The sequence below is a fragment of the Ambystoma mexicanum genome, chromosome 1p (genome assembly GCF_040938575.1).
Source record: "Ambystoma mexicanum isolate Mex_15411 chromosome 1p, UKY_AmexF1_1, whole genome shotgun sequence".
In the NCBI taxonomy this organism is placed as follows: Eukaryota; Metazoa; Chordata; class Amphibia; order Caudata; family Ambystomatidae; genus Ambystoma; species Ambystoma mexicanum.
The window spans coordinates 516083292-516108632 of record NC_090921.1 but is presented as its reverse complement, the minus strand read 5'-3'; the positions used below and the strand labels follow the sequence as shown (position 1 = coordinate 516108632).

The 25341-nt window shown below is 46.0% G+C and overlaps 1 protein-coding gene across 1 annotated transcript in view; it reads left to right on the top strand.

The window, feature by feature from the left end:
• Positions 1 to 11347: 11347 nt before the first annotated feature.
• CREB3L3 (cAMP responsive element binding protein 3 like 3) overlaps positions 11348 to 25341 on the top strand; it is a 180816-nt gene continuing 166822 nt past the window's right edge. Inside the window, exon 1 of the mRNA XM_069649389.1 lies at positions 11348 to 11469. The gene's annotated coding sequence lies outside the window, so the exon portion shown is untranslated. The remainder of the gene's footprint in view (positions 11470 to 25341) is intronic.

Genomic DNA, 25341 nt, shown 5'->3' with positions numbered 1-25341 from the left:
TAGTTATCTGGAAATAAAAACAATACAAAATGTAATGTTACTAAAATCAAGGACATCTATGCTTAAACTAAAATTCCAAACCAGACACTAGGTTCCCAAATCCTCTCCTAGTTGTGAATAAAGAGAGCAAAATATTGTGGCAATAGCACATAACCTACAACCTCTCTTATAACTTGGTATTTTCAGATGATGGACAAAATCTCAAGTGAGTGGAAGAGACTGAAATGCATCCTCATGAAATGCTTCCTCAAAAAAACAGGTGCAAAAATTTCAGCAGATATGGAGGAATCATCCCCAGGTTATTTTCTTCATAATTAAGCTGCATGAACATTGACTATTGACATCTAAGCAACTTTGTATAACACCATACATCAGTTGGGCAGCTGCAGTTTTTTTTCTGCAGGTTCTGGATTCATAATAAGTAAATCTATGGAAACATCTGCCAACTGCATAAATAAATGACATATTGCCGACCAGTGTTTAAATTCTATTGAGGCATAAGCCTCTGGAGCTTTTTTCAAATCTTCAAACAAAGAGTGGGATGGAGGATTCAAAATCTTCCTATATAAAGATTAAAACTTTCATCTGATTATAGCTGGAACAGGTAGAAATCCCAATTCCTACTTTATTCCAGAGATTGGCACACAGAGCAGCAATCTCAAAACCTTCCTCCAGATTTTCCCTTCAAGCTTATCTCAAATATTCAACAGATCAAGATAAAACATTTTCCCACTAAAAACAAAAGCTGATATTGGCCCTCATTACGACCTTGGCGGAGAACCATGGTGCTATTTGCACCATGGTCCATGGCGCTAAGCTGCCAACTCCGCCATGGTGGTTGGCGGACTTACCGCCCCATTCCGACCTTGGCGGGGCGGTAAGTCCCCAATCCCCATTTACCCTTCCCCATTCCCATTTTTGCCCCATAGGGCATAATGGGAGTGGGGAAGGCGTTAATTACGCCACCGTAAATTACGGTGGCGTAATTAACAACAAGGTCCCTTAGCGCCATGGATTTTAACGCCTGCAAAAAGCAGGCGTTAAAATCACCATGGCGCTACGGGAACTCGTACTCAGGCGGAAAGAGTCGGCGAAGTTTACGCCGGCGTAAACCCCTTTCCGCCTGGGTCGTAATGAGGGCCATTGACTTCACCTTATAATACTTTATTTTATTTTATTTATTTTTTTTATTGTAAAACTTCAACTTGAAATATTATATCAAGCTTTTGTTACATTTCAAAGAATAAATTATTTCATCTCCTCCGTAAGATAGCCAAAGTCAAATTCAACAGAGAAGGTTAGACTATAATGATGCAAAGTCACATGGAAAAACTTAGACTGTTATGACATGTCCTTCAGTTACTCACAAGGTTCAGTTAGGAACTGACTTTAAGACTTCATCAAAGAAATTGACTAAGTTACAGGAAAGCTTAATGTTATGACCTGCTACAGCATAATCCCACCAGTCATCAAACACATGGAATTGTGGTTTGAATTCATTTAAATGCACTTCGCGGAGATCTGTCAGCATTGGGCATGTAGTCGCTAGGTGCTTTAAAGTCTCGATTTTTGTTGATTTACAGAATCGGCAATTGTTGTTAACTGTTTCTTTGTTCCTGCGCAGCCAGAGCATTTCATTAGTGTTTAACGCGTTCAGTCGGAACCTTAGAAATTGAGCCCTATGGTAACGAGATGGACAATTCGTGAGATATTTTGGTTGACAGTGTAGTTTAACCAAACTTCTGGAAGTGGGCAAGGTAGATTTAAGAGCTAGACGACTGTTATAAGTTGTAATCCAGTCCCATATTGCTAGCTGCTTTTTAGCGTGTTGCGGGCGCTGGATGAGCTCTTCTTCCGATATGCCTGCTTCATCCATAATTGAATTTAGTTTGAGCTTCCATACATGAATGAGGGCATTGTCGACAGATTCTTTCCCCTTCTTGAAGATGTTATATGCCGGGATGGAAGAGCCAAGTTGCATCTTACGTAAGATGGATAAAGATTTCCAGGCAATTGTCATGTAAATTGAGTTCAGGGCTAGCTCATATCTCAAAGCTGACATAGAGCTATAATTAGGGAGGCCCAGAACACGCCTCCAAAACTTTCCCTCCAATCTGCGCCATAGGGTATGATTGACATTCAAGGATGTTTCGCCACCAAAGGTGAGTGTTGGGATTACTTTTTGAAGGTAAAACATTACTACGGGAGTGATGTAAAATTTCCCGTAGTCAATGTTGATTTTAGCAGCTTGGATACTCAGAATTTTTGTTTTGTCCATCAAGTCGCCAATCCAGGGAGCTTCGCAAATGGAGTCGTTAACCATTACACCTAGATAACGGATTGACTAGACAACATTTAGAGCCTTTTTTTCTATGTACCATCGGAAGGACTTGTCTTTCTTTGACATAGTTTGTCCGATGCACATGATTTTAGTTTTCTCTGCATTTAAACGTAACTCGTTAGTAGTTAAAAACTCATGCATGCGAGAAAGGAGATGTTGGAGGCCAATTTGTGTTTGGTCAACCCTATGTCGTCAGCATAAACCAGGTGGTTAACAAAGGATCCATTAAGCTTAGGCGGAAAACAGTGGACAGACTTTAGCCACTCCGGTAGATCAGCAATAAAGAGTTTAAAGAGATCTGCTGCAAGAGGGCACCCTTGTTTAACGCCTTTGAATGTTCTTATTGGATCATTAAGGTCGCCTTGTGAATTGACTCTAATTTGAATGGAAGTGTTAGAGTGCAGGGCGATAATGGGTTCTAACAGGTGATCCGGACAATGCCATGAGCGTAGTTTTGCCCATAGTTTGCTGCGGTTGATGGCATCAAATGCTTGTCGAAGATCGACAAATGCAAAGAAGATTCTTTTTTTCGCTTCCATTGCTGACAACTTTAGGAATGACAAGATTGTAAGATTTACATCGGTCCCCACATGTTTCGTGAATCCTGTTTGGCGACAATCAAGTTTTCCAGCTGCGAGTGCCCAATTCACCAACTGTTGGCGCAAGAAGGATCCAAAAATGTTTCCAATAGTATCAAGAAGGGCAATCGGGTGATAGTTCGCAGGATCGGCCTGGCTGCCCTTCTTGTATATAGGAACTACAATTGCCCTGGACCAAGAGGACGGAAGCTTCTTGCTGTTTGTGATCTGGAAAAACAGCTCATGGATACATTTAGCCCAATGTACACAATGCTTCTTGAGCATAAGATTTGAAATTTGGTCTGGTCCAGCAGCTCTTGAATTTTTCAACTTGGAGATTGCATCTTCAAGCTCTTTGCAAGAAGGTGCAATATCCCAAGTGGAAGTTGTCACCTCAAACGGCAAGGAATCTTTACATGCAGGTTTTTCATAGATTGAAGTAAAGTATTCACGCCATTTGTCGCTTGTAATTTCATTAGAGATTGCTGGAGTAGATTTGGAATGCCCTTTATTCAGGATGGCCCAAATTTCACGTGTGTTTTTCTGTGCTAATAATTTTAGCATCGTTTCTGCTCGTCTTTGATCAATGATGGTCGAGTGTGATCTTAGCCAATTTCGATATAGTTGCCGCCGAACCTGATGCCTGGAATGAACCTGGCAAAAGAACCCATGCCTGTGCAACCAGACACCCCATGAAGATGTCTGCTCCATATACCTGAGGGCCATAGGCAGCGCCAGAGCTGCCCACTGCACCTCTGTATGTAATCCCTCATTGTCTTCGTCAACTCTAAAATATACAACATCAGACAAGCCCTCCTCTCCACAGCCCCTACCCCCCCCCACTTCCAAACCCACCAATACATGGGTCACATTTCATCCCACCGACCAAGAGACCCTTATCACCCTCACAGCCAAAACAAAACCAGCACACTTTCTGGAGGAAGCCGGCCCACCTCAGGCTGTCTCTAACTGCATCGCCAGCCTGGCTGCACTCAGGGTCAACATCTTCACCTCTTGCCTTTCACTTGACACCATCCCCTCAGCACACAAAACAAGTCAAATCTCCCCCTCTTCAAGAAGCAATCCCTACACCCCACACTCCCTGAAAACTACCATACCATCAAAATCCTGCCATTCCTCACCAGAATCTGGAATGTTTTTAGTACGGACAATGTTTTGTCATAAGCCTCCTTTTCCACCTGTTTGTTGAATCCCTCAGACTCTTAGCAACGACACCATCCACTTTCTACACAGTCGACTCTGCTAACCTGCACACAAAAAGGAACCTTTACCCAACGGGTGCCCATAGCCTGTAACGCCCTCGAACCCCACATCTGTGCCATACCTTCCATCATCACCTTCTGCAAAAGCCTCAAAACGTACCTTCTCCCCTGCACCTAAGTAGCCAGACCACATCCCTCCTCTACTAGCCTTAACCTTTTCTAATCTTCCAATCCTGTTGTCAAAACATAGTAACTTCCTTTTCACATCCTCCCTTTCAAACTTTGTCAGGCACTCACGGACTGTCTGGGTATGGCCATTGCTGTATAAAGGTTTCAAAATAATATAATACCTGACAATAAGTATCTGAGTTGGTTTGAGGATCCAAAGGACCCACAATATCCATCCCTATTCTCTCTAAAGGCCGCCCAACCACGGTTAGTGGAATTAAGGGGGCCTTTGTGGCACCACCTGACTTACCAGAATCTTGACAAGTCGGGCAGGACCGGACAAATTCCTTAACGTTTACGCTGAACTGCGGCCAGTAAAAGTGCACAGACAACCGGTCTGATATATTAGTCACTCTCGAAGGACCCACTAAAGGAATTTGGTGAGCCAAATGCAAAAGGAACTTTCTGTGGCATTGGGGAATCACCAACCTCCTGGTGCTCTCTCTCTCTAAGAGTCTTTTCGCACACTTTACAGGAGTTCATCCTCCAAGTACACTTTGAACAGGCCAGGGGTCTCGACCTTAGCCTGCTCCTCTGCCTGCTTCTGCAGACCTGCCAGAGTGGGACACTCTTTCTGGGCTGTGAAGAAGTCAGTCTGACCTGGGACACCAGCTGATGCGAACTTCAGATCTGCACCCACCTGGTCCTCCACCTCAGGTTCCTGCGCTGCGCCAGGCAACTCTGAATATACGGAGTCCCCTGCTACCAAAGTAGGGTCCTCAGTGGCTACTAGCCCCTCTCCTGCAGGACTATGCGACTCAATAGTCTGTAGAACTGGACTAGGGGCTACCGGCCACACCGTTCCTTCCAACAAGCCATTTGGAAGCACTCATGGCCCTAAGGCTCTCAGAGTGTTCAATCTGGTGCTATCTTTGGCCCTGGATCGGGTAGCCGCTGTGACTATTTCGGGATCAGGAAGATCATTACCCAACAGACATGGGACAAGGATGGAGTTTTTCACCGCTAGACAGCTCTTGGTCGTTTCACCTCAACAGCTGAACTCTACTACCACCAAGGGGCACTTACTCTTTCTGTCAAAACCACTGATGCTCAAATCAGGCCCTTCACTATACTGCTCTGGCTGTACCCACGGCCGTTTGACAGAAGTGACGCTAGCCACATTCTCTCAGACCGCAGGAGTTTTGTGTCCATTGATATACACATGTTCTAGATAGAGTTGAGTATTATTGAGAACTGGGATCTCTTCAGGAGACCCGGTACCGTTCCCACTCAGTGTAACCAATTCACATTCAACCACTCCCTGGCCTAGTGGGAAGTCCTCCTCTAAGAGGCCCACACTAATGATGGCCTCTTCCACAAGTCCAACATTCACTATGGCTTGCTTGGGTAAGCCCTTGCAAGCAGTATCCCCTTTCCTATGGCCCAGCCCCATACATACAAAGCAACCTTTGAGTGGTGAGAACGCAGGTCTTTCAGTGATAGGGGTGCCTGCGCTCTTCTTTTCAGTGTGCATGGCTGAACTAGAGTTTTGGGATTTCCCTTCGTTCTTTTGGGGACCTGACTTCGAATAGGATTGGATTGGACCTTTGTCCTTCCCATCCTTGTTTACTTTTTTGTCCGCTGATTTCTCTTACGGTTTGGGTGTGCTCGCCTGAGCCTTTTTCTGGACTTGAGTACTCAAAAACCTGTCTGTAGCCTTTGCAGGCTCCCTAGGGTCTGTGATAGTCTTGTCCACAAGATGCTGGTATAGGTCAACCTCACCATTTTTCAATGCATGCTCACACACAACCAAATTGTACATCCATTTAAATGTGTCTACTTTGTTACCAGCCACCCACCCGCTCAGATATTTCAACAAGTGTGTGATAGCTTCAAATGTCTGCCCACTTTTCTTTCAAAGCTCTCTTAAGCTCTTGAGATACTGTTCTGGGGTTTTACAGAACACCCTGAGGAGGGCTGCCTTCATGCTCTCATAAACAAGCCTTTCCTCAGGAGTTTAACTGAAGAATTGCATCAGTCTCTGGTGTCGGTAAGCGACTCATCAGGGCTGCACCCCACAGTACCTCATCCACCTCTTGTGGGAAGCCAGCTTGAGTGCTTAAAACCAGTCAAAAATATTCTTCCCCACTTCATAGGCCTGCACTAAGTCTTTGGGGATTTGCTGCTGGGGCTTATCCCAGGCACTCTCGTTTGAGCCACTACTGCTGCTTTCGCTAGACCTGGATCTGTTGGCCTACTTCTGCTCTTCAAGCGCCAGCTTGCGCAGCTCTATGGTTACCTTGTCCCGCTGTTACTGTTCCTCTAGTGCTAGTCTCCTCTCCTTGAGCAGGAGCTTTCTAACCGCGACCTCATTAACATCCGGAACAATTACTGGGCCACTTAGAGACTTTATTTGAGGCCTGGGACCTTCGGGATGCCGCACTAGCCCCTGCCCTCACTAACACTCTCGAGTGTCGAGAAACCACACTTGCCCCCACAGCGGGATGATTGGAGAGAAACACTACTCAGGCGGCCGTCCTCGTCATTTTCCCCCTCTGGAATGTCTTGTCTGTTCAGGTACATGGGTCCTAGCCCGTCCCCTGGGGTCTTCTCCCCAACTGCCCTCACTTCAACCCAAACTTGGAGTCCAGTCAGCAACTCAGGTTTATTAACCTTAGTGTTGTGGGAAAGTACCCTTTTTTGACATAAGACGCACAGGACATCCTTGGTCCTGCCTTTTACAGTCTCCATGTCAAGATCCATGACTATTATTAATGCCTTGCAGTGTCCAAACGTTGCCTGCAACAGTACTTCGATTATTGGGTGACTAAGCTGTGCACAAGGCTCCAACTGATCCGACTGCTTGCCATCAATGTGATGAATCAACTTCCGGGGCACCAGTGGTCCAGGGATGAATATTGGTTTCTGAACCATCAATCAGCCCCACCCCTTTAGTACACCAGAAGGGAGCTGAACAGATTGGAACACAAGTCAAATATAAACCTCCTTTGTGCAATTTTGTTAACGTGGACAGAAAGGCAAGCTTATCTCTGCAAGGTTGTGGATCGTTGGTTAGGTGCAACACAGCGAAAATACAATTATTACCCAATGATAGAAGGGACTGTCCAGTCAAGGTTGTATACAAATATCTACTTTATTATTATTACAACCGACAGTTCTAGAACACTACAAAATACAACCCACCCTGTAAAGGAAACATAGAGGAAAGACAGTTTCACAAAGTAAAGGGATGCATTCTGGATACTGACAGGAGGGGGTAGTCAATGATATTGTTATTTTATTTATGTTCTTAATATGATTGAATGAAATGGTGTTGATATTAATTGTTGTAAATATTGTATCTTTCGTTGATGAATCACTTTGTAAAGGTTTAAACAAACCATAAACAAATAAATAAATAAATAATAAACTGTTCAAGGTTATTTGGTTTCTGCACCAAGGGAGCAAGGGGTCATAAATGTCACTCAGGGCCTTCGGAGAAGGACCAGGGGGTCAGAACCACAATGTACCTGGTGCTTGGGCTGATCTTGATGCCTGACAGCGTCAAGTCGGTTCCAGGACGCTTTGCAGCTCCTGCAACGGGGTTCAAGATGGTAGACAGCTGCGGGTATCAGGCAACAGGCAGTTTAGCAAGCGAGGCTGGACAGACAGCTGCAGGCTGGCCTACACAGCGGCACAGGGTCAAGAATCATTGTCTCTGTGCTGGTCGGTGGATCTGGAACGCTGGTCGAGGCGTCTCGGACGGCTTTAGTGACTGCAGCGTGACAACAATCAGTGGTGCAGCCGGTTGCGGTTCGAGGGCTCGACTGTCTCGAAAATGTCCTTAAAAGATGGATGCTAGTTGATGCTTGTCATGGCACTTCTCCTACCTTCTTCGTAGGGCTTGTGTCATCCTTTAAGGCGGACGGCCCAAATCTGATGAGAGTGTTTGCAGGCAACGGCCTTGTCCTTTGTTTAGAGACTCTCTGGCACTTCCCACCTAGGAAGATTGTTGGCAGAACCTACCAGGGCACTCTGTGTGCTGGCTGAATACCGGTTCTGGAGCTGCGGGATGGGTCCTCTGAGTCCGGTATCCCCCTCTGTTCCCTGGGAGATGTTTAGGGGAGTGTTCTTGCTTCCCTCTTGGAAATCCTGGCCTTCCTTCACTGGCAGAAGATGTAAGGCAGACTGTACCTTCAGCCAATGTCCAAATGAGTCCTCCTTCATGCTCCTTTCGAAGTCGTCAGATGATCTGCTAAGTGAGTGGCTCAGCCCTCTTTTAAAGCCAAATGGGCCCAGTGATTGGTCAGGCTAAGCCTACCTTAAGGAACCAATCCTGGGTCCCAACCAACAATCGTCTGTTATGCGTGAGGTCATAACCAGAGTGCTTTGCAAAAGGAAATGTAAGGGGTGACAACATGTACTAAGTCCCATTCATCTTCCTGTCTGTTCAAAGTGTCTCTCTGGTTGAGCTCTCTGTGACTCTTGATCAAAGAGCAGGTCTCCCTTGAAGTTTGTGGTGAGAACAGACTTCTGTCTCCCTCAAATCACATACTTTGTCCCTCTGAAGGGGTTTCCCTCAGCAGGGGCTGCCTACTGTAAATAGTTGTCCCAGACATGCCATTCACTGCCCTTCATACAGAGGGGTGGGAGCTAGCTTCAAGTTGACACATTGCATATCAAATATGTGTTAGTGTCCTGCCCCCTTCTGTCAGTTCTGTGTTCAGGCCTATCGCAGGCCTGTTTCAATTAACTCTCATCAGTATGTGCTACCACCAGCAGGACTTATAGACAATAGAGAGGGCAGATCTATGGGGCCTTTGATATTTAAATTTAGCTGGCCATGGCCGGAGGAAGGTGTTGCCTTCCCTCTTCCTGAGATGCTTTGATGTACCTGTGGCTGTCACATTTCAGCTAAACATGACAGGGAGGACTGCACCTGTAGGCTGTGTCCCCCAGGAGTACACTTGACTATCTGTTTGTTCTGTTGTGAACAGAGGAAAATGTGTGCAGATTAGCCCCACACATTTTTTGAGGTTGTTCTCCCAATCATTCATTTTAATTACAAAACTTCAAAAAAGCTCAGGTGAGTGCACACTCCCCATGCGGATGGTCGAATTCCTCACAGGAGTATTATTTGGACACTGCCATGATCTGGAGAGCACAGAGAGGGAAGAGAGGATGGTAGGGATCACACAGTGCAGAGGGAAGCCACAGGAAGAGGATTAGGGCAGTGTCATAATCTGGAGAGGGCAACCAGGGGAGGGAGGTCAGGCTACTGTCACAGTCTGGAGAGAGATGCCAGGGGAGAGTACACATGGAACAACCACAGTCCTTAGAGAGCAGCCAAAGGATGGTGGTCACGGCAGTGCCACTGTCTGGAGAAGCGAGCCACATGAGGAGGATTAGGGCACTGACGTAGTTTGGAGAGAGGATCCAGTGAGGGTAGGTTAGGCTATTGTCACAGCCTGGGGAGAGGGGTGTGTAGTGTAGGACGAGGAAGTGGGAAATATTACAGTCTGGAGAAAGCACCCTGTGAAGGATCACAGCACTGTCACAGCCTGGACCAAGTAGCCAGAGGACGACGATTAGGGTACTGACAGAATCTGCAGAGTGCAGCCAGAGGAGGATGAAGAGGGAACTGTTCCAGTCTGGAAAGAGCAGAGAGGTGGATGTTATTAGGGTGCTGCCATATTCTTGAAGGAGCAGCAAGAGGAGTATGATAGGGAAACATTATAGTCTCTGGACCGTGCAGCCAGGGGAGGAAGATAAGGGCACTGAGACAGTTTGGAGAGAGCCGCCAGAGGAGGTTAATTAGGGCACTGGCAGTGTCTGCAGAGCGCAGCTAGGGGGAGTATGGTAGGGGAATGTCACAGTCTGGCGCGAACAGTCAGGAGGATGATAAGGACATTGTGGCAGTCTGGGGAGAGTGGCCAGAGTAGGATGATTAGAGCACTGCCAGAGACTGGAAAGAGCAGCCAGCAGGGGAGTATTAGAGCACTGGCAGAGACTGGAAAGAGCAGCCAGCAGGGGAGGATTAGAGCACTGGCAGAGATTGGAAAGAGCAGCCAGAGGAGTAGGATTAGAGCACTGGCAGAGACTGGAAAGATCAGCCAGAAGAGGAGGATTAGAGCATTTGTAGAGATTGGAAAGAGCAGCCAGAGGAGGAGGATTAGAGCACTGGCAGAGGCTGGAAAGAGCAGCCGGAGGAGGAGGATTAGAGCACTTGCAGATATTGGAAAGAGCAGCCAGAGGGGGAGGATTTGAGCTCTGCCAGAGAGTGGAAAGAGCAGCCAGAGGAGGAGGATTAGAGCTCTGCCAGAGACTGGTAAAAGCAGCCAGAGGAGTAGGATTAGAGCACTGGCCGACGCTGGAAAGAGCAGCCAGAGGAGGAGGGTTAGGGCAGTGCCACATTCTGGAAAGCGCAGCTAGGAATGATGTCAGGGAAGAGTTACAGCCTGGAGAGCGCAGTCAGAGGAGGAAGATTGGAGCACTGGCAGAGTCTGGAGAGCGCAGTCAGAGGAGGATGAATAGAAGGGTGTTTACGATGGAACATAAATCAGTGTCGGTGGAGGTGAACTCCCCCACAATCAGGCGTATCACTAATGGGAGAGACACGCTCTCTCCTCGAGGCATTGACTCACTCTCTCCGCCTACAGAGCGTTAATTTGGTTAATTGATGTTTTATCAATCCACCTGACATATAGTTGTATGTCATCTATAAATATGTTGACAACAAGTTGTCCCAGAAGCAATGAGGACGTTTCTGGCTGTAACTGTGTTAAAGGTCATGCTGATATGGGCTGCGTGTAAACCTTGGACCCTAGCCTCTCGCTTTCCTCGGGTCCGGCAGACATTTGCATGTCCCTTGGGCCAGCTCAGGTCTTGCCTGGCCCACCGCCACCACCAGTCAGCTGCGAGAATACCGGTCACCACGCCCGTGACAGCCAATCAGCTGGCAGGCACAGTGTCGCAATCATATGCGATCCTTCGGATCCCTTTGGGGTTTACGCATTGGCGCTAAGCGTGGACGTTGGTGGCAGAGACGCGGTAGCTGCTCGCAGAAAAACCGCAGGCCCTTTCTTTCCCTGCCACGAGGCGCTATATCCTTCTTTCATCAACGGAGTTAAGCGACTTTCCAGCGGAGGCTCTGGAGAGGGTGAGCTGTGGTTTATCGGAATAAGTAAAATAGGTCAGCGGGTTAGACTTGCGCTGCAGCAACCTGGTGTGACATAAAGGCCACGCTGGCTCAGCCTTTCACCCGTTTGGGTCGATTAAATATGGCGAAGTCTGGCTCGCATAATTAAAAATAATACGCAAACGTGGGGTTATTTGGAAACCATTGGTAGATATGCATAATTTGGAGACAATTGAGAAGGTAGTCCTTTACATCTGATTGCGTTGTGCTGTGGCTTCGTGTGTCTGACCATTGTGTGTGTATATTGTCGTTTAAACGAAAACCCTGAGGTTTAATAAAAGAAACGTGTCCCGTGTCGGTTGCCTATATGCTGTGGTTTGCTTCCCTTTTGTGTGACCTCCATGTTGTAGCGGATTTTACCATTGTGGTGTACACTTCACGTGCTGTTTGTGTGCAATGAGGTGCGGTCATTTTTATAGGCCTCATTTGCTGCTAGTTGCATGTGGGCCCTTTTCTTTCTGCCCCGTAGGGGTCTGCAGGAGAATAGTTCAGCATGCTGGCTGCAGAACTGTACATGATTCTAATTCAGCGCATGATTGATGTTTGCTGTGTAGGAAAAATACAATTCTTCCAAAAATAATAACACACGTTATTGTAGTGCCTATAGCACAATCACTCCGTAATGTGCGTTATATAATAATAATAATTTCGCATTTATATAGCGCTACGAACCCGCGGGCATCTGAGCGCTGCTTATTATTACCTACGGTGTGGGGTGCTCATTTATCGATCTTGGAAGAATGAAAGGCTGAGTTTGGCGCTTCCGGGATTCGAACCTGCAGGCTCTTGCACAGATGTCAGAGCTAGTGCTTTACTCCTCTTTGTGCTATTTGGCCACTAAATTTGCAGTCTGAATTTATCTTCCTCTCTTTGACTCACTGGGCCTAATTCACAGAAGCGTTTTATAATGGCCAAACCCCATTGGAAAACGCTCTGTGAATAAGGGCCACTGCCTCTGCATGGGGTTTTTGGGGCCACCTTTCTTAAACTTCAGTGGTCGCACTACCCGGGCTCATGCCAGCCTATGAGGCTATGCAACAGGCAACAGTGGTGCTACAGCAAGAGCAAGACCCAGTAACATACCATTAACCAGTTGGCAGCGGCCCATGAAAGAATGATAAGGGCTGGGCCAGACCACCTAGCCCGCAGAGCCAATGACATTGCAGGAACCCTCTTAATGACCTATTCTCCAGCTCCCCAGGGGTCGGGGATCCCCTCACCTACAAGTGGACGAATGTTAAAAACAGTGTAGCCACTCACAGCGAGTATATTTTTTTATTTGGTCATTTAAAGCTGCAGACAGTGGAGTGATTTCTACCCATTAAAACTATTACCAAGATTGGCACCATGGAATAAGGAAAGGGCACAGTTGTAATTCCCTTCTTTTCTATTTCCATGGCGGTTGGCAATGGTGCAGGTGGACGTGAACAATGGAAGAGTTTACGCGTGAGAGCATTAACATTTTTAGTTTCTGGGTAGGTGGTCAGTGCTGTACGCGAAGCAGAGCAGCCAACAGCCTGTGTGGAACGCAGGCCTTAAAATTAGGACTGAGCACGCATTCCAAGCAACATGATTGGCTAGTTATCCAGCCCAAAGTACTAATTAAGCAGGAATGACATTCCATGTGGGCTGTACAGCCTGGTAATAGCCTGCCATTCTGCGGTAGTGGCTAGAGCGAAGCTAAAGTCTGCCTGAATGGGTATTATTGCTAGGGCTGTGCCGAATAGCATATTTACTATTTGACCGAATACCGAATAGTTTGTCAACTATTCGGCCAAAGCCGAATATGAAGCCGAATAGTTGCTTTATTTAGTAAATCATGTTCCAAACTTCTAAAAACACACTTATTAAAAAAAACAATTAAAGCACCAGTTTACATGCATTCAATACTTTTATTTCTCTTCATTGTAATTAATGTAGCATCTTTATTTAAAGTATAAAAGCCAGAAAAAAGCAAATTTAACCAAAACGAAGGGACCAAATGTATAGAAGTTTGTTGCATATTCAGTGCCAGTTAAAGTAGGAGGCTTCACAAATGCAAAAGCACTGCCTTTGTGAATCAGATGCTTTGCATTCTCTATCCAGTTGCAAAGTCGATGCATCTAGTTTCGAAACCTATTTCCAGCTCACATAGAAATTTATAAAATGGTTCATGTCGGCTCATGCAGGACACAAGTCAAGAGGAAATCTTAAATGCATGAACTCCATCTCAGAACTAATCACGCCACCCAAACAAATGCTGCTCACTTTTCACTTATCCTAGCCACTCTTTCTCACCAATACACGAACATATGCAACTTATCATTCCTGATAAAATATCAGATAATGTTAAACTCAGGACTCAAGTTCTTAAAAAAAGAAATGGGGGTTTATGATGTACGCAATGGGAAGTGACATGACAGGAACTGAAAGTATCTATGCACATTTCTTTCAGTTTGTTTTTTCCAACTGAAATAAGTGCACATTGCATATAAACATTTGCCATAAGAAAAGATTTTCCTGTATTGTTGCAGGCTAAGTATAAAAGATGAGCACCTTTTATGTCTAAGAATCTGTAACAAAACATGTCCTAAAGAGCAGATTACAATATAAGATATTTTTCAGCTGTGTGATAGCAATTTGTCTGGTCTATTCAGTTTTGCAAAATTAAGTCTATATTTACCTTTCTGAGTTCATGTTGCATTGTATTCAAATGAGAATGTCAAAGTATTCGGCAAGAGCCGAATAGTAAGAAACTATATAGCCGAATATCTTTTTTTAGCTGTAATTTGGCAGAATACTTACTCGAAGCTGAAGTTCGGTACACCCCTAATTATTGCAATTATCAGCCATAAGTGAGGCTGAAATTAAGGGTCAAATAAAAAAAAAAAGAGAGGTAAGGTGTGGCCCCGAGTGCAGGGCACGTTGTCGTCCTGTGTCTGTAGCACAGTGATATTCAAATGTTTTCATACCGCGCCCCTCTGTGAGTAAAAATATTGTTTTGACCCCCCCCCACCTATGGCTTCCCCCCAAGTGGCCCAGAGGATGTCAATGGGGCGGGGGGGTCAGGCTCTTTAAATTATAAGCATATTTTCTACTGCTTATATTTTCTATTTAATCCTCAATCCTTTTAATATTAAAAACAGTCATCTTAATCCCTTGTGAAAGATCCTGCCCCCCATCCCTGGACATCCTTAGGGGGCTCTCGGGGGGCGGGAATCAGCCCCCCAGTTTGAACACCACTGCAGTGTAGCATCAGCTGTGTAGTGCAGGAGAGCGGCAAGAGCAGCGAGTGTGCAGGACCAGGCAGGTGGTGATGCCACACGAGGGGAGAGCGGGCATCTGGAAGAGGCATGAGAGGTGCAGGGTGGAGAAGACCCAGTGGTGCGAAGGACGGAACCGGGCTGTAAGGTAAGTATAGGGCTCGGGAGACATGGGCGACCATTCCAACACTGGCAATGCAGGCTTATCCCAGCCAGGGGTGTTGCTAGGTCTGGAAAAGTTCAGGGGCTAAGCTAATGTCGGGACTGGTGGGATTCAGGGCTAGCTATAGCCTTTTGGTTGTAGTCCCTGAGCTTTTATTCAGGGATACAACCAAAAGCCCCAGCGATATAGCCCCCTCACCCCCCGGCCCCTACCCCTAGCAACGCCTTGATTCTCTGCAGATGCATCCTCCCGTCCTGATTGGATGGTGAACACTCCAAGGCTGCAAAATGTTTCATGGAAGCTCCAGATCTAGTTCTTAGGCGTCACAGACTAATCGGCGGGTTGGACTTTTGGGCAAGCCTGCCTGAGCAGTTCCTTTTCAGTGGCTCCTTGGCTTTTAAAACGTTTCTCTCTACTCTGAGCTCTAGTGGAAGCTTGTTCCACTTCTGAGTTATTCGTACCCTTCTGGCACTGGGGGGTGTCTAGATGTTGGGAGGCAGGTAGTGGGAGGGAGTCGCTGGCTCTCTTGTTCCAAAAGACGTTGTAAGAGAGAGTTTTTAGATGCATTATCTCTGAATTAGGTAGCCGCTAGTTTGGCACTAAACTGCTATATTTCCCTCCCTTTTCTATTTTGTACCCTTCTGGTTGCCATTAATAATAATAATAATAATAATAATAATAATAATAATAATAATAATAATAATAATAATAATAATGTAGCATTTATATAGCGCTACGAACCCTCAGGTACCTGAGCGCTGCTTTTTACCCACGATGTGTGGTGCTCATTTATCGACCTCGGAAGGATGAAAGGCTGAGTTTGGCCCTTTTAATCCATTATCGGGGCACGAGAGTCAAGCTAAGGAATAGGGGGATTATGAGGGCATCAGGGACTACCTGGGCTCCATTCTCCTTTCCTGCTCATTGTATGTGTGTGTGACAACGAAGGTCGGGCCACACCACAGGAGAGAGACATTGACTAGGGTCATCTTAATAAAGTGCGTTTCCAGTTGATTTGTAATCTATTTGTTTTTAAATACTACAGAACCTATTCAAAGATTTTCCTTCTACTTTGCCGGTTGCTTCCAGTTGCGTTTTGTTTTGCTTTCGTTTCAGATTTGCTCTTGTCTTGCTGTGATGGTAATTGCTGTCAAGTAGAACTTTGGCTAGAGGTTAGCTTTTTCCTTTCAATTAGATCCCTTCTACTTTCATTCTTGTTTTGCTATAACTTTCGTTCACCTACTGTTACCCAACAGTTTCTATTGGATTCCCCATTTCTTTTTTCATTTGTATGCTGTTTTCCCTGTTTCTTTCCTCATAGTTTCCCCTGCTCTTTCCCTGTGGCTTTCAATCCGATTTTCCCTTAACTTTATTAGTTGTCTTCTTCCTTCCTCTTTTATTGCATGCAATTGTCACATGTATTCCCCTGATGCTTTCCCATTTCTTTGATAGCAGTTTCCCCATCCTGTACATTTTCTTGCCGTTTTCCCATTGCTTTCCATGCGATCTTTTTCCTTTACTGAAGTTTCCACTTTCTTTCTTTGCAGTTTGCAGTTTTCCAGTTCCACCCCTTGCAGTTTTCCCACCACATGCATCCATCCCTTCTATGCAACCCAAATGCTTTCTCTCTCATTTTCTAATTGATTTTCCTCAGTTTTCATTCTATTGTGGTAGATGTTTCTATTTCTTGCCTGTAATTCTTCCTCTTCCCATTCCTTTTTCATTTAGTTTTGCATGTCTTTCGTTGTGGTGTTCTCATTCCGTTTACTGCATTTCACCATTGGTGCTGGTCACATAGAAGGGGGCTGTTGTTGGAAGTACGGGTGGAGCATACTGCTGGTGTTAGAGGGGGTTCATTTTGGAGTGTTGTGTTGGGTGCTGATATTGAAGGGCGCTAGAGGTGGTTGCTCACTGCTGGTGTTGGTGGGTAACTTTGTTGGTGCTGCTGATTATTGTTGTTGCTGGTATTATTGTGTGCTCTGGGGTGCAGTTATTAGTGGTTGTTGGTGGGTGATGGTGTTTTTGGATGCCAGTGTTTTTGCCTTTGCTGTTGCTGATAAGTGCTGATGTTGCTGGGTCCCAGGGCAAAATGGTGTTGTGGCTTTGTGTGCGTGTGTGTGTACATGTGTGAGGGTGGTGGTGTTCTGAAAAGTCAGCTGTATTTTCCCAGACTTGCAATCGCTCATTGCCTGAATAGCCAGGGTTAGGGCGACACAAGAAAAACAAAGCGTGATTTGGGGCACGTAAGGAGACAGCGGTTTAATAATCTATGAAAGTTGAGCTTCATTCAGAGAGCAGGGGCAAAGTCCAGGGCACGATAACTAAGCAGAGCAAATATTCTCTTCAGGGAAAATGTTTGTTTTGTCTGTTTTTCCTAGATTTTTCAGCAACACGTGGGATCATTGGTTGAATCCAAGTAGAGATTTGAGGGGAGATCTTAATCCTCCGCAGGTGCCTCCCTCTGGAACAGCCTCCCTGATCCTCTCCGTCTTGAACCGGAAACTCCTGAAGACCTTCCTCTTTGCCTCCTCCTTCTCTCTCCCTCCCCCCTGGTAACCACCTCTTTCTGCTTTCTTGCCCTCTCGCTTCTACTCTCTGCTCAGTTTGCTGACTGGCTGCCTGGTGCACCTTCAGAGCCTCACAGGTCCCAAGCTTCCTCGCCAGTCTTCTGCACTTGCCTCCGGGCTTTGCGCTGCCACAGCACTGCTGCAGCTTTGGTTACGACCCATGAGAGTTGTACCTCTAAGCACTTAACCCATGTTCTGGCTGGAATGGGTGCCCTTGATCCCCATTACCTCCCCCAACCCCCCTCGCACTTCCTGTCTATGGACTACACAACCTGAATGTACCACGCCTAGTAAGCTTGTTTGTCTTGTCTCCCTTATGCCTTCCCTCCCATGCATGGTTGCGCTTTGAAACACTTGCTGTATAAAAGTGTAATAAACAAACGATCAATCTGCCTGCATTGTGCACCAATGAAATGGCATAAACCAGTGCAGTACAATTTAATGCTGTCTTTCTCCTGCCTGGCAACAGGGCTGAGACCTCGATAAATTGGACGCTATCTCTATTATTGTAAGCCAGGCATAGAGAATGTTTGTCTCCACAGTAGTGCTGATAGTGCTCCCATATAATAGGCTCCAAATCTTTGCCACCATAGTCCTATGTACAAATAATTAAATACAGCACATCAACACGAAGTAACGAACTAGCCCACAATGCCGATTTCTTCTAGTAATTAATGGCAGAGAGCCGAGATTCTGTTAAAGGGGCAGTATTATGCATTTATCTTTTTTATTTAATTTTATAAACAGTACAAAAGTTTGTACAAAAACAAGAAATAACAATCACTGGATAGAACTAGAAATGCCACAATCCCCTGATCCAGTCCTTCTTCGCCAAGAATGTTGACTTTCCACCATTTTATCTACTCCAGCGTCGACACTTGCCTGTCCTTCAAAGCAATCCTTGACAAAGACAACAAAAATGCCCAAACTGGTAGGATTTATCTTGTCAAGACAGACCAACTGGTACTGCAATCCAAAGATCTGCTACTTGGTATACAACGCAGAAGGTGCAATAGGAAGACAAAGGAGATAGGGGGGTATGCAGGGTGGGATAATACTCACCTCTGAGCCATTCATAGAATCTTGACTTTGTCATAAATTACCAGGAGCCACAGAGGTAGTTCCTATCTTCCAAGTTTTAAGCCCTGCAATAAAAAAACATCATGGACAATATGTTTGTGGTACAATGTCTGAAAATCCATTTCCTGAGACCAATTCTACGACCTGAGAATGTTTTCCAGCCTGGTATCTGGCCAAAATAACTTGGATGGCACGCACCCCATGCTGAATGAGAACCAAATATAGAGTCATTGTAACCTGCCAAAGGTATGACCCAATTAGGTCACCTGGCCAAAAGGGAGAGGAAACAGGGCAATGGGGCTTATGGAAAGAAATGAATGACGGATCAGTCGAGATTCTCAGATTGGCTGTAGGCCATTGTACTCTCATAACACCTTCATAACACAAAGAGAAGGGGTTCACTGAAGCAAGAAACACAATCAATGACAAACCCATAGTAACCCTATGGGTCACATTGAAACCCTACCCCACCCGGTGCAAAATACCAATCTGATAGATTCAGTGCCTTAACATCTGAACCTTTTCTGTAAAAAAACAGGCATATTAATATGATCAGTTTGGGTGAGAGTTCTTGCAGGCGCAATCTTCCCTTTTTTCAAACCAACTCCCGAATAAGGATAAAAACATATTAGCATCCCATAGAGGCAAGTACCTACGTGTAGGGGAAATGGAAATCCTAATACCCTTGAGTAGTTGACAAACCAAGGGAATGGAACCAACTGGCCAACCATTCACCAGACTATGGAAGGAGAAATGTCTAACCTATACCAAGCAACCGTACAATTACTGTGCAATAAGCAGAAGTACGTTCAGCCAAAACATTTAGCACCTAGCTAACACCTAGCTAACACATAGTTAATACCCGCCATAACGGGATCTGCCCTTATTCTACTGCACCAACAAGGTATGCAGTGATTATATTGAGAAAAAACACGAATGAAATAATACATAAAAAAGAATGAAAAAGAAATATATGGGGGTTGGGGGTGAGGTTTTATAAAGTGTGGGGGTGGTTCTGAGTGGGGTTAGAAGCGTGGGGAAACAAGGGGGTTGGGGAGCAGGCCCTCCCATGTAAGAAATAAATTCAATATATTTATTCTTTCGGTATTATTTCATTTACTATTTTTCCATTTGTTGTAATCACATGTAAACCATCATACCCAGGCCTTCATAATGCCCAATGGGGCTCGGTGCCCTGTGAAGAAATACCTGATCGATATCACTGACAAGACCACTACTCTTTTTGGCTGTCTCTTTATGGAGCTTACTTTGAACACAGTGAGGCTGATGGTAGATGTAGCCCAGTGGACCGTTATCCTGGCCTTACTGCTAACTCTCTTGCCACCAGGCCAGTTGGGGCCCACCACACGCTCTCTTGCAGACCAGCTCAAAGAAAAGTAATTTTGTTACCTACCATTAGCAACCTGGTAACAGGTGCAGGCTACCATTCGAGACTCTAATTGGGAGACCTGGCCACCCAGTGTCATGAAACCACAAGCACGTTTATCGCGTCCTGCTGACTCTCAGTCTGGGAAATAATTTAGTTAGTTCAAAAAACCCACAAAACAACTGAATTAATTTTGCCCACACAGGGATCTCTATTAACAATCGGGTCCATGGATAAGGACATTTTCCAATTTCAGATCTTTCTCTTGTACTGCCAGGGGCGTGAAACAGAAGGGATCCATCACTCACAATATCACACTCTATCCATGGTACACTGATGTGTTCTGGTGACACACATACGTTTATGGGCTTTAGCCATACAGCACCTTTAAGGATACTGGACCTCTGGAGTCACTAACCCCATACAAACGTGCCATTCATGCGTGGACCTGCAGCGGGTTCAGAGATCAGAGATACAAAAGGAAAGCCACATAAACCTTCTTAAGAAAAATGACAACATACACAAACTGCTAGCAGTTAAAGCCTCCTGCAGAATATTGTTGTATATCATTGACTTATATGCAAGTGTGCATGTTACTCTAGAACACTGCTTGCCCTCTCATAGTTGAAGAACGTCCATGTCGTCCCACTTCTCTGCAGGTAGCTGGGATGGGGATCTGCCCCCCTTGTGAAGTAAATTGACAGTATGGCACCCAGTGGCTCAGTTCAGGAGTGCCACCACACTTCAGGACAGGCCCGTCTTCTCCTGCATACATGGCTACGCCAGCAAGCCTCCTACATGCTATGGAATGTGACTGAGGCAGTCATCTGAAAGTGGATGCAGAACCCAACCCCCCCCCCCTGCGTCCACTATGGTACTATGCTAAGGACCTCAATCAAATCCACCATGAATTCTCCGTAATGACTTAGGTGGCTCTAAAACGAGACGCCACATCTATTGCTGCATGTCACCACGCCCCTCCTAGCCCTACACGCCGCCCTTTGCACCACCTGACTCGCTAGACGCCGTCTGCCCCTTCACTCCCCACCCCCCGGTACAGCTGTACCCCTCCTCTGTGCCCCTTTGTATCCTACCCTCGCTGCGTATCTGTTCTGTTGTTACCTCTGAAAAGCGCTCTTTTATGCATCTGTAATGTTGTACACCTCTGGAAAGAGCTCCATTGCTTCTCGAAGCTAGGCAATAAATAGCATAATAATAATAAATGATACAAAAAGAACGCTACCAGAGGAGCCTGGGAATTGTGGGTGGCTGACTCTTTCTGCATGCTCCGGGGACAAGGGGTCATGCCACCCTACATTCTTACATGTCAGATAGCAAGCCCGTTGGTATGCGACGCTGAGGTCACTGGTGGTGACCCACCCATCCATTGTCTGATCTGGGCCAGCTCTGCTTACACAGCCTGGAAACGGCATCTTCACCCGGGTGGCCTGGTCTGCGCCTGCATGTGTGCCACTCCCTGCAGGTGTACTCTGAACTCTGCCAAGTGAGCCTCACTTGCCGCATGGGTCTGAACTCCACTCCTCCATGCCACACAAGTGACACACTAACAAATGTTGTGTGGATGTATCTTTGTGTCGCCCCCAGGTACCACAGTGCTGATGCTCTCACTTGTCCCTATTTACTGTCATCCTTTTCCCCACTTCCAACCGTCCACTGGACTGAAGGGTTTCATCTCTTCCCAATCACCAGAGGGGTGTGGTGACCAGTCAATTGATCATTCTTTGACTCCACAATGTCAGAGTTCTTAATGGCCCCCAGGCAAGGAGGGGTTGTGGCACAGACCTATGTAGCTGATCATGCTATCAATTCAAACACAAAGAGTACAATGGAGTAACACAGTAAAACAAGGATACATTTGTAGATTAAATACACAATATTCAAACCAGCCAATATGTGTCTGTGGGTTTAATTCCTCTAGTACAGTGGAATGAATTAAGGCTGAGTAACCCCATTCAAGGCAGGCCCTATGAGGTCGTGCGATTCATGTGAATCCCAGAAGCTGGATCTTCTGTTTTGTTGTAATCTCTGATTTTTCCTAATTTATGCTGAAGCCCGTGCAATACAGTGCATCCACCATTATGTGGAGGAAAGAAGGCACCTCCTTCTGTGACCTGGCCATTATTATAATGCAATCCAAATAAAAATCAAACAAATCCTCCTTGCTCTCACAAAGTCTACTACTGCCCTCAACAGCTCTGTAAAATACCAAAAGGCTGACACCAGACCGAAAAGGAGGGCTGAGAACCGCTATGCTATAGCCTTGCAAGAAAACTGAATTTCCTGTGGCCTGTAAAAATTGGGTCTGGATTGTCAGATTAACCTGTCAATCCAGTCTCCTGGACTCAGCCCTGAGCAATCACCTCCATCTTGATATGTTGGTCGATGAGAAACTGGTTCAGCTGTCCGAGGTTCATCAGAAGCACATTGCTCACAATCTCATTTGGATGATAAGGGCCCTCTCTACTGTGCCCTTGTACTTTCCTTTAACTTCCTTATATATTGGTGCGTGATTTTCTTCAGACACTGTTTTCCCGCATATGAAAGCGTTGTTGTGGAACCTGTATAAGGAAACCATATATTGTCTGCAGAACCCCAGGTCCTTGTGAAAGCTGACACATATTTTTCAAATAAACCTATCTCCATTATAATCTAGACACAATCTTGCCTTGTGAGACGTTTCCTTGCTTTTCCTGGCTCGTATTTCCTCTGTTCCTGTAAGACTAACTCCTCTGGGCAAAGAAGGTGGGTTTGGAAAGCTAGAAGTCCTGTTGTCCACCCGGCTGTCTGAGACTGCGCATCTGGGAAAACAGCGGCCGGCGACCTCTGCCAAGGCTGGCCCTGGAAAAACCTGTGGGGAAATTCTTTTCCCATTGGCGTCTGAGCCTTGTCAAGATGCGTGAACATATTCACACACTTCCTCAAACTATTCCTAGAACTATCCCCAAATAATGTTTTGATGTCATAGCATTCATAGATTCTGCAAGTTCCCCCAATGTTGGACTGATTCGTAATAGAAAGCACCTTCTTGCTCTTGGGAAATTGACTTATTATCTCCCCGTAGATAACACACTCCTGCCCGAGCCCAATTGCTCACTACTACAGGCTCTAGTGCATATCCTTATATTTAGCTTCTTCTGCCAAGTTAAATATCTTTCCAGTGGTCCTGGTGTGTTAAAACAATCCTGGCAAGTATATCAGACATGATCTATCTCTTTTTATAAATTTCTTACATACTTAGAATAAAATAAGCATATCTTTTGATCCACAAGTGGGGTATTGAATGAAATCTAAGATTAGTGAGAGGGCATTCATCCTTCACTCTGTTTCTGGTGTTCGACTCCATCTTGCCACGGAGGACACAGACTGCATACTTAACCGCCACAATCTGTAAAGTAGCCCAATCCCTTGAGCTAAGAACTGTTAAGGATTTGTGATCAAATGGTGGAGCCCCTAGACTAGGGGTCTCCACCCTTTCACTCCCAGATGTTTTGGAATACAACCACCACCAGCCCTAGCCAAAATAGTCATTGGCGAGGGATCATAGGAGTCATAGCCCAAAACATCTGGCGAGCCCTTGGTTGCAGACCTCTGCCCAAGAGCATCCTGTAAGGCAGATGGTGTAAGGCAGATGGGGACTGCTATAGTAAATTACATACTAATATGTTGAGACCTTTGGGTACTTCACGCCCTGCGCTCATGCTGCACAATCTCTTGCCCACGGTGCGCACAGTACACACAATTACCATATCCAATGGCATTAATGGCATCATTGGTGATGCTATCATTGATCTAATAAGATTTGTTACCAGCAATGCCATGTCATCTGTGATGAATGTGAATTCATAAACATGGCATGGGATGAATTCTAATGCCTGTGCATGGTACATACTCACACCATTCCCTATGCTATGAAGCCATTGTAAAGACTGGAGGGGGGGTCTGTACTTCCGCTCTGTATATTGTAGAGGAGAGGCACAGAGGACCCCAGCCAAGATTCTCTATTGTGGTAGAAATGGACGAGCAATCAAGGCCTAGTTTCTCAGGAGGTGATGCAGGCTGGTTCTTAAGTACAGTGTAGTCCCCAAGCCCCCACAAAGGAATGTCCACACACTGTATTAGTTAAAACACAGTCTTTATATAATTAATATTCAGGGTTATGTACACTATCACAATAACTCACTTTGTGCTCAGAAAATCAATAATGGTAAATATATACAGTTCTAAAGTGGTACCATAATTATTATCAGATCTCATTAAAGGGCATCAACAATACTGTCAAAATGTCACACAGATCAATAAAGAGGAAACCAGCAGTAGAGAGGGGAAGTAAAGCAAGATGGTTGAACAATTGGCAGAATACTGGCCTTTACCAGCTAGGCACAATTCTGTGTGGAGATCCCCCCACCTAGGCAACCTGTAAAGAAAAGATGTATCACAAGCCCAGTCCATGTACTGTTCTATGAGTCTTATTTCCCTCTACAGTAGTTCTACAGCTCCAATGTGCCTGGAATTGTAGCGTTCGTCGTCAGGGAATCGACGGCCCTTCTTGAGTGCCCTCCGTTTAAGGCAGGAGTCATGGGTCGTCGAACGTCCGACGGCGAACAAGGTGAACTACGGCGGTGAAGTGGCAGCTTAGTTCCTAGCGGTGCTCGTTGATGACGGAGCATTGGCGTCTTGCAAGGAAGAGGCGTGCGGGGCACCTCGGTGATGATAGTTCTGGACCGCAAAGAGATGATGAAGAACTGTGGCCCAGCAAAGGCGTCGGGTCGTCAGCGTCTCTGTGGTCTTTAGGTGGCGGGAAACCCACCGGCGGATGCTCCTGAGCGCATCGACGGTCGGGCCTTCTCCAGCGGGATAAAGCGGGCGACGATGCAGACGAGAGCGTCCTTGGATCAAATGAAGTTCTTAGGCAAATGGGAGCACTTCGGCTCCAGTCGGCGACGGTGGTCGTCGACAGTGGCGGACAACAGTCCGGGCGCTTCTCTTTGGGAATCCGCGGCAGTCCTCGTCTCCGGTCGGCAGCCTGTCATAGGTCTGTCTACCAGGGAGCTTTGGCAAAGATCAGCTGGTGCACAATGGTCCCTCATAGCTCGGGAAGAGGGCGCCTTACCAGGTCCTCTCTGGGTCAGTCCTTGGAGACACAGCAGCTTTCAGATCGACGAAGTAGATCAGCAGCAAGACTTCTCTTCCAGCAGGGCTTCAAGGTTAAGCTTCAGTTTCAACTCCAGTTTCTCTTCAGCTTCTGAACACAAATTCTAGCAGTGAGAGGCCCCCAGATATACTAGTTGATCTCCCATTCATTCTGCTGGGTCACACTCAGGCAACCAATCGGTCAGAAGGGCATTCATGCAGGCAGGCATCCAATCAGGTGCA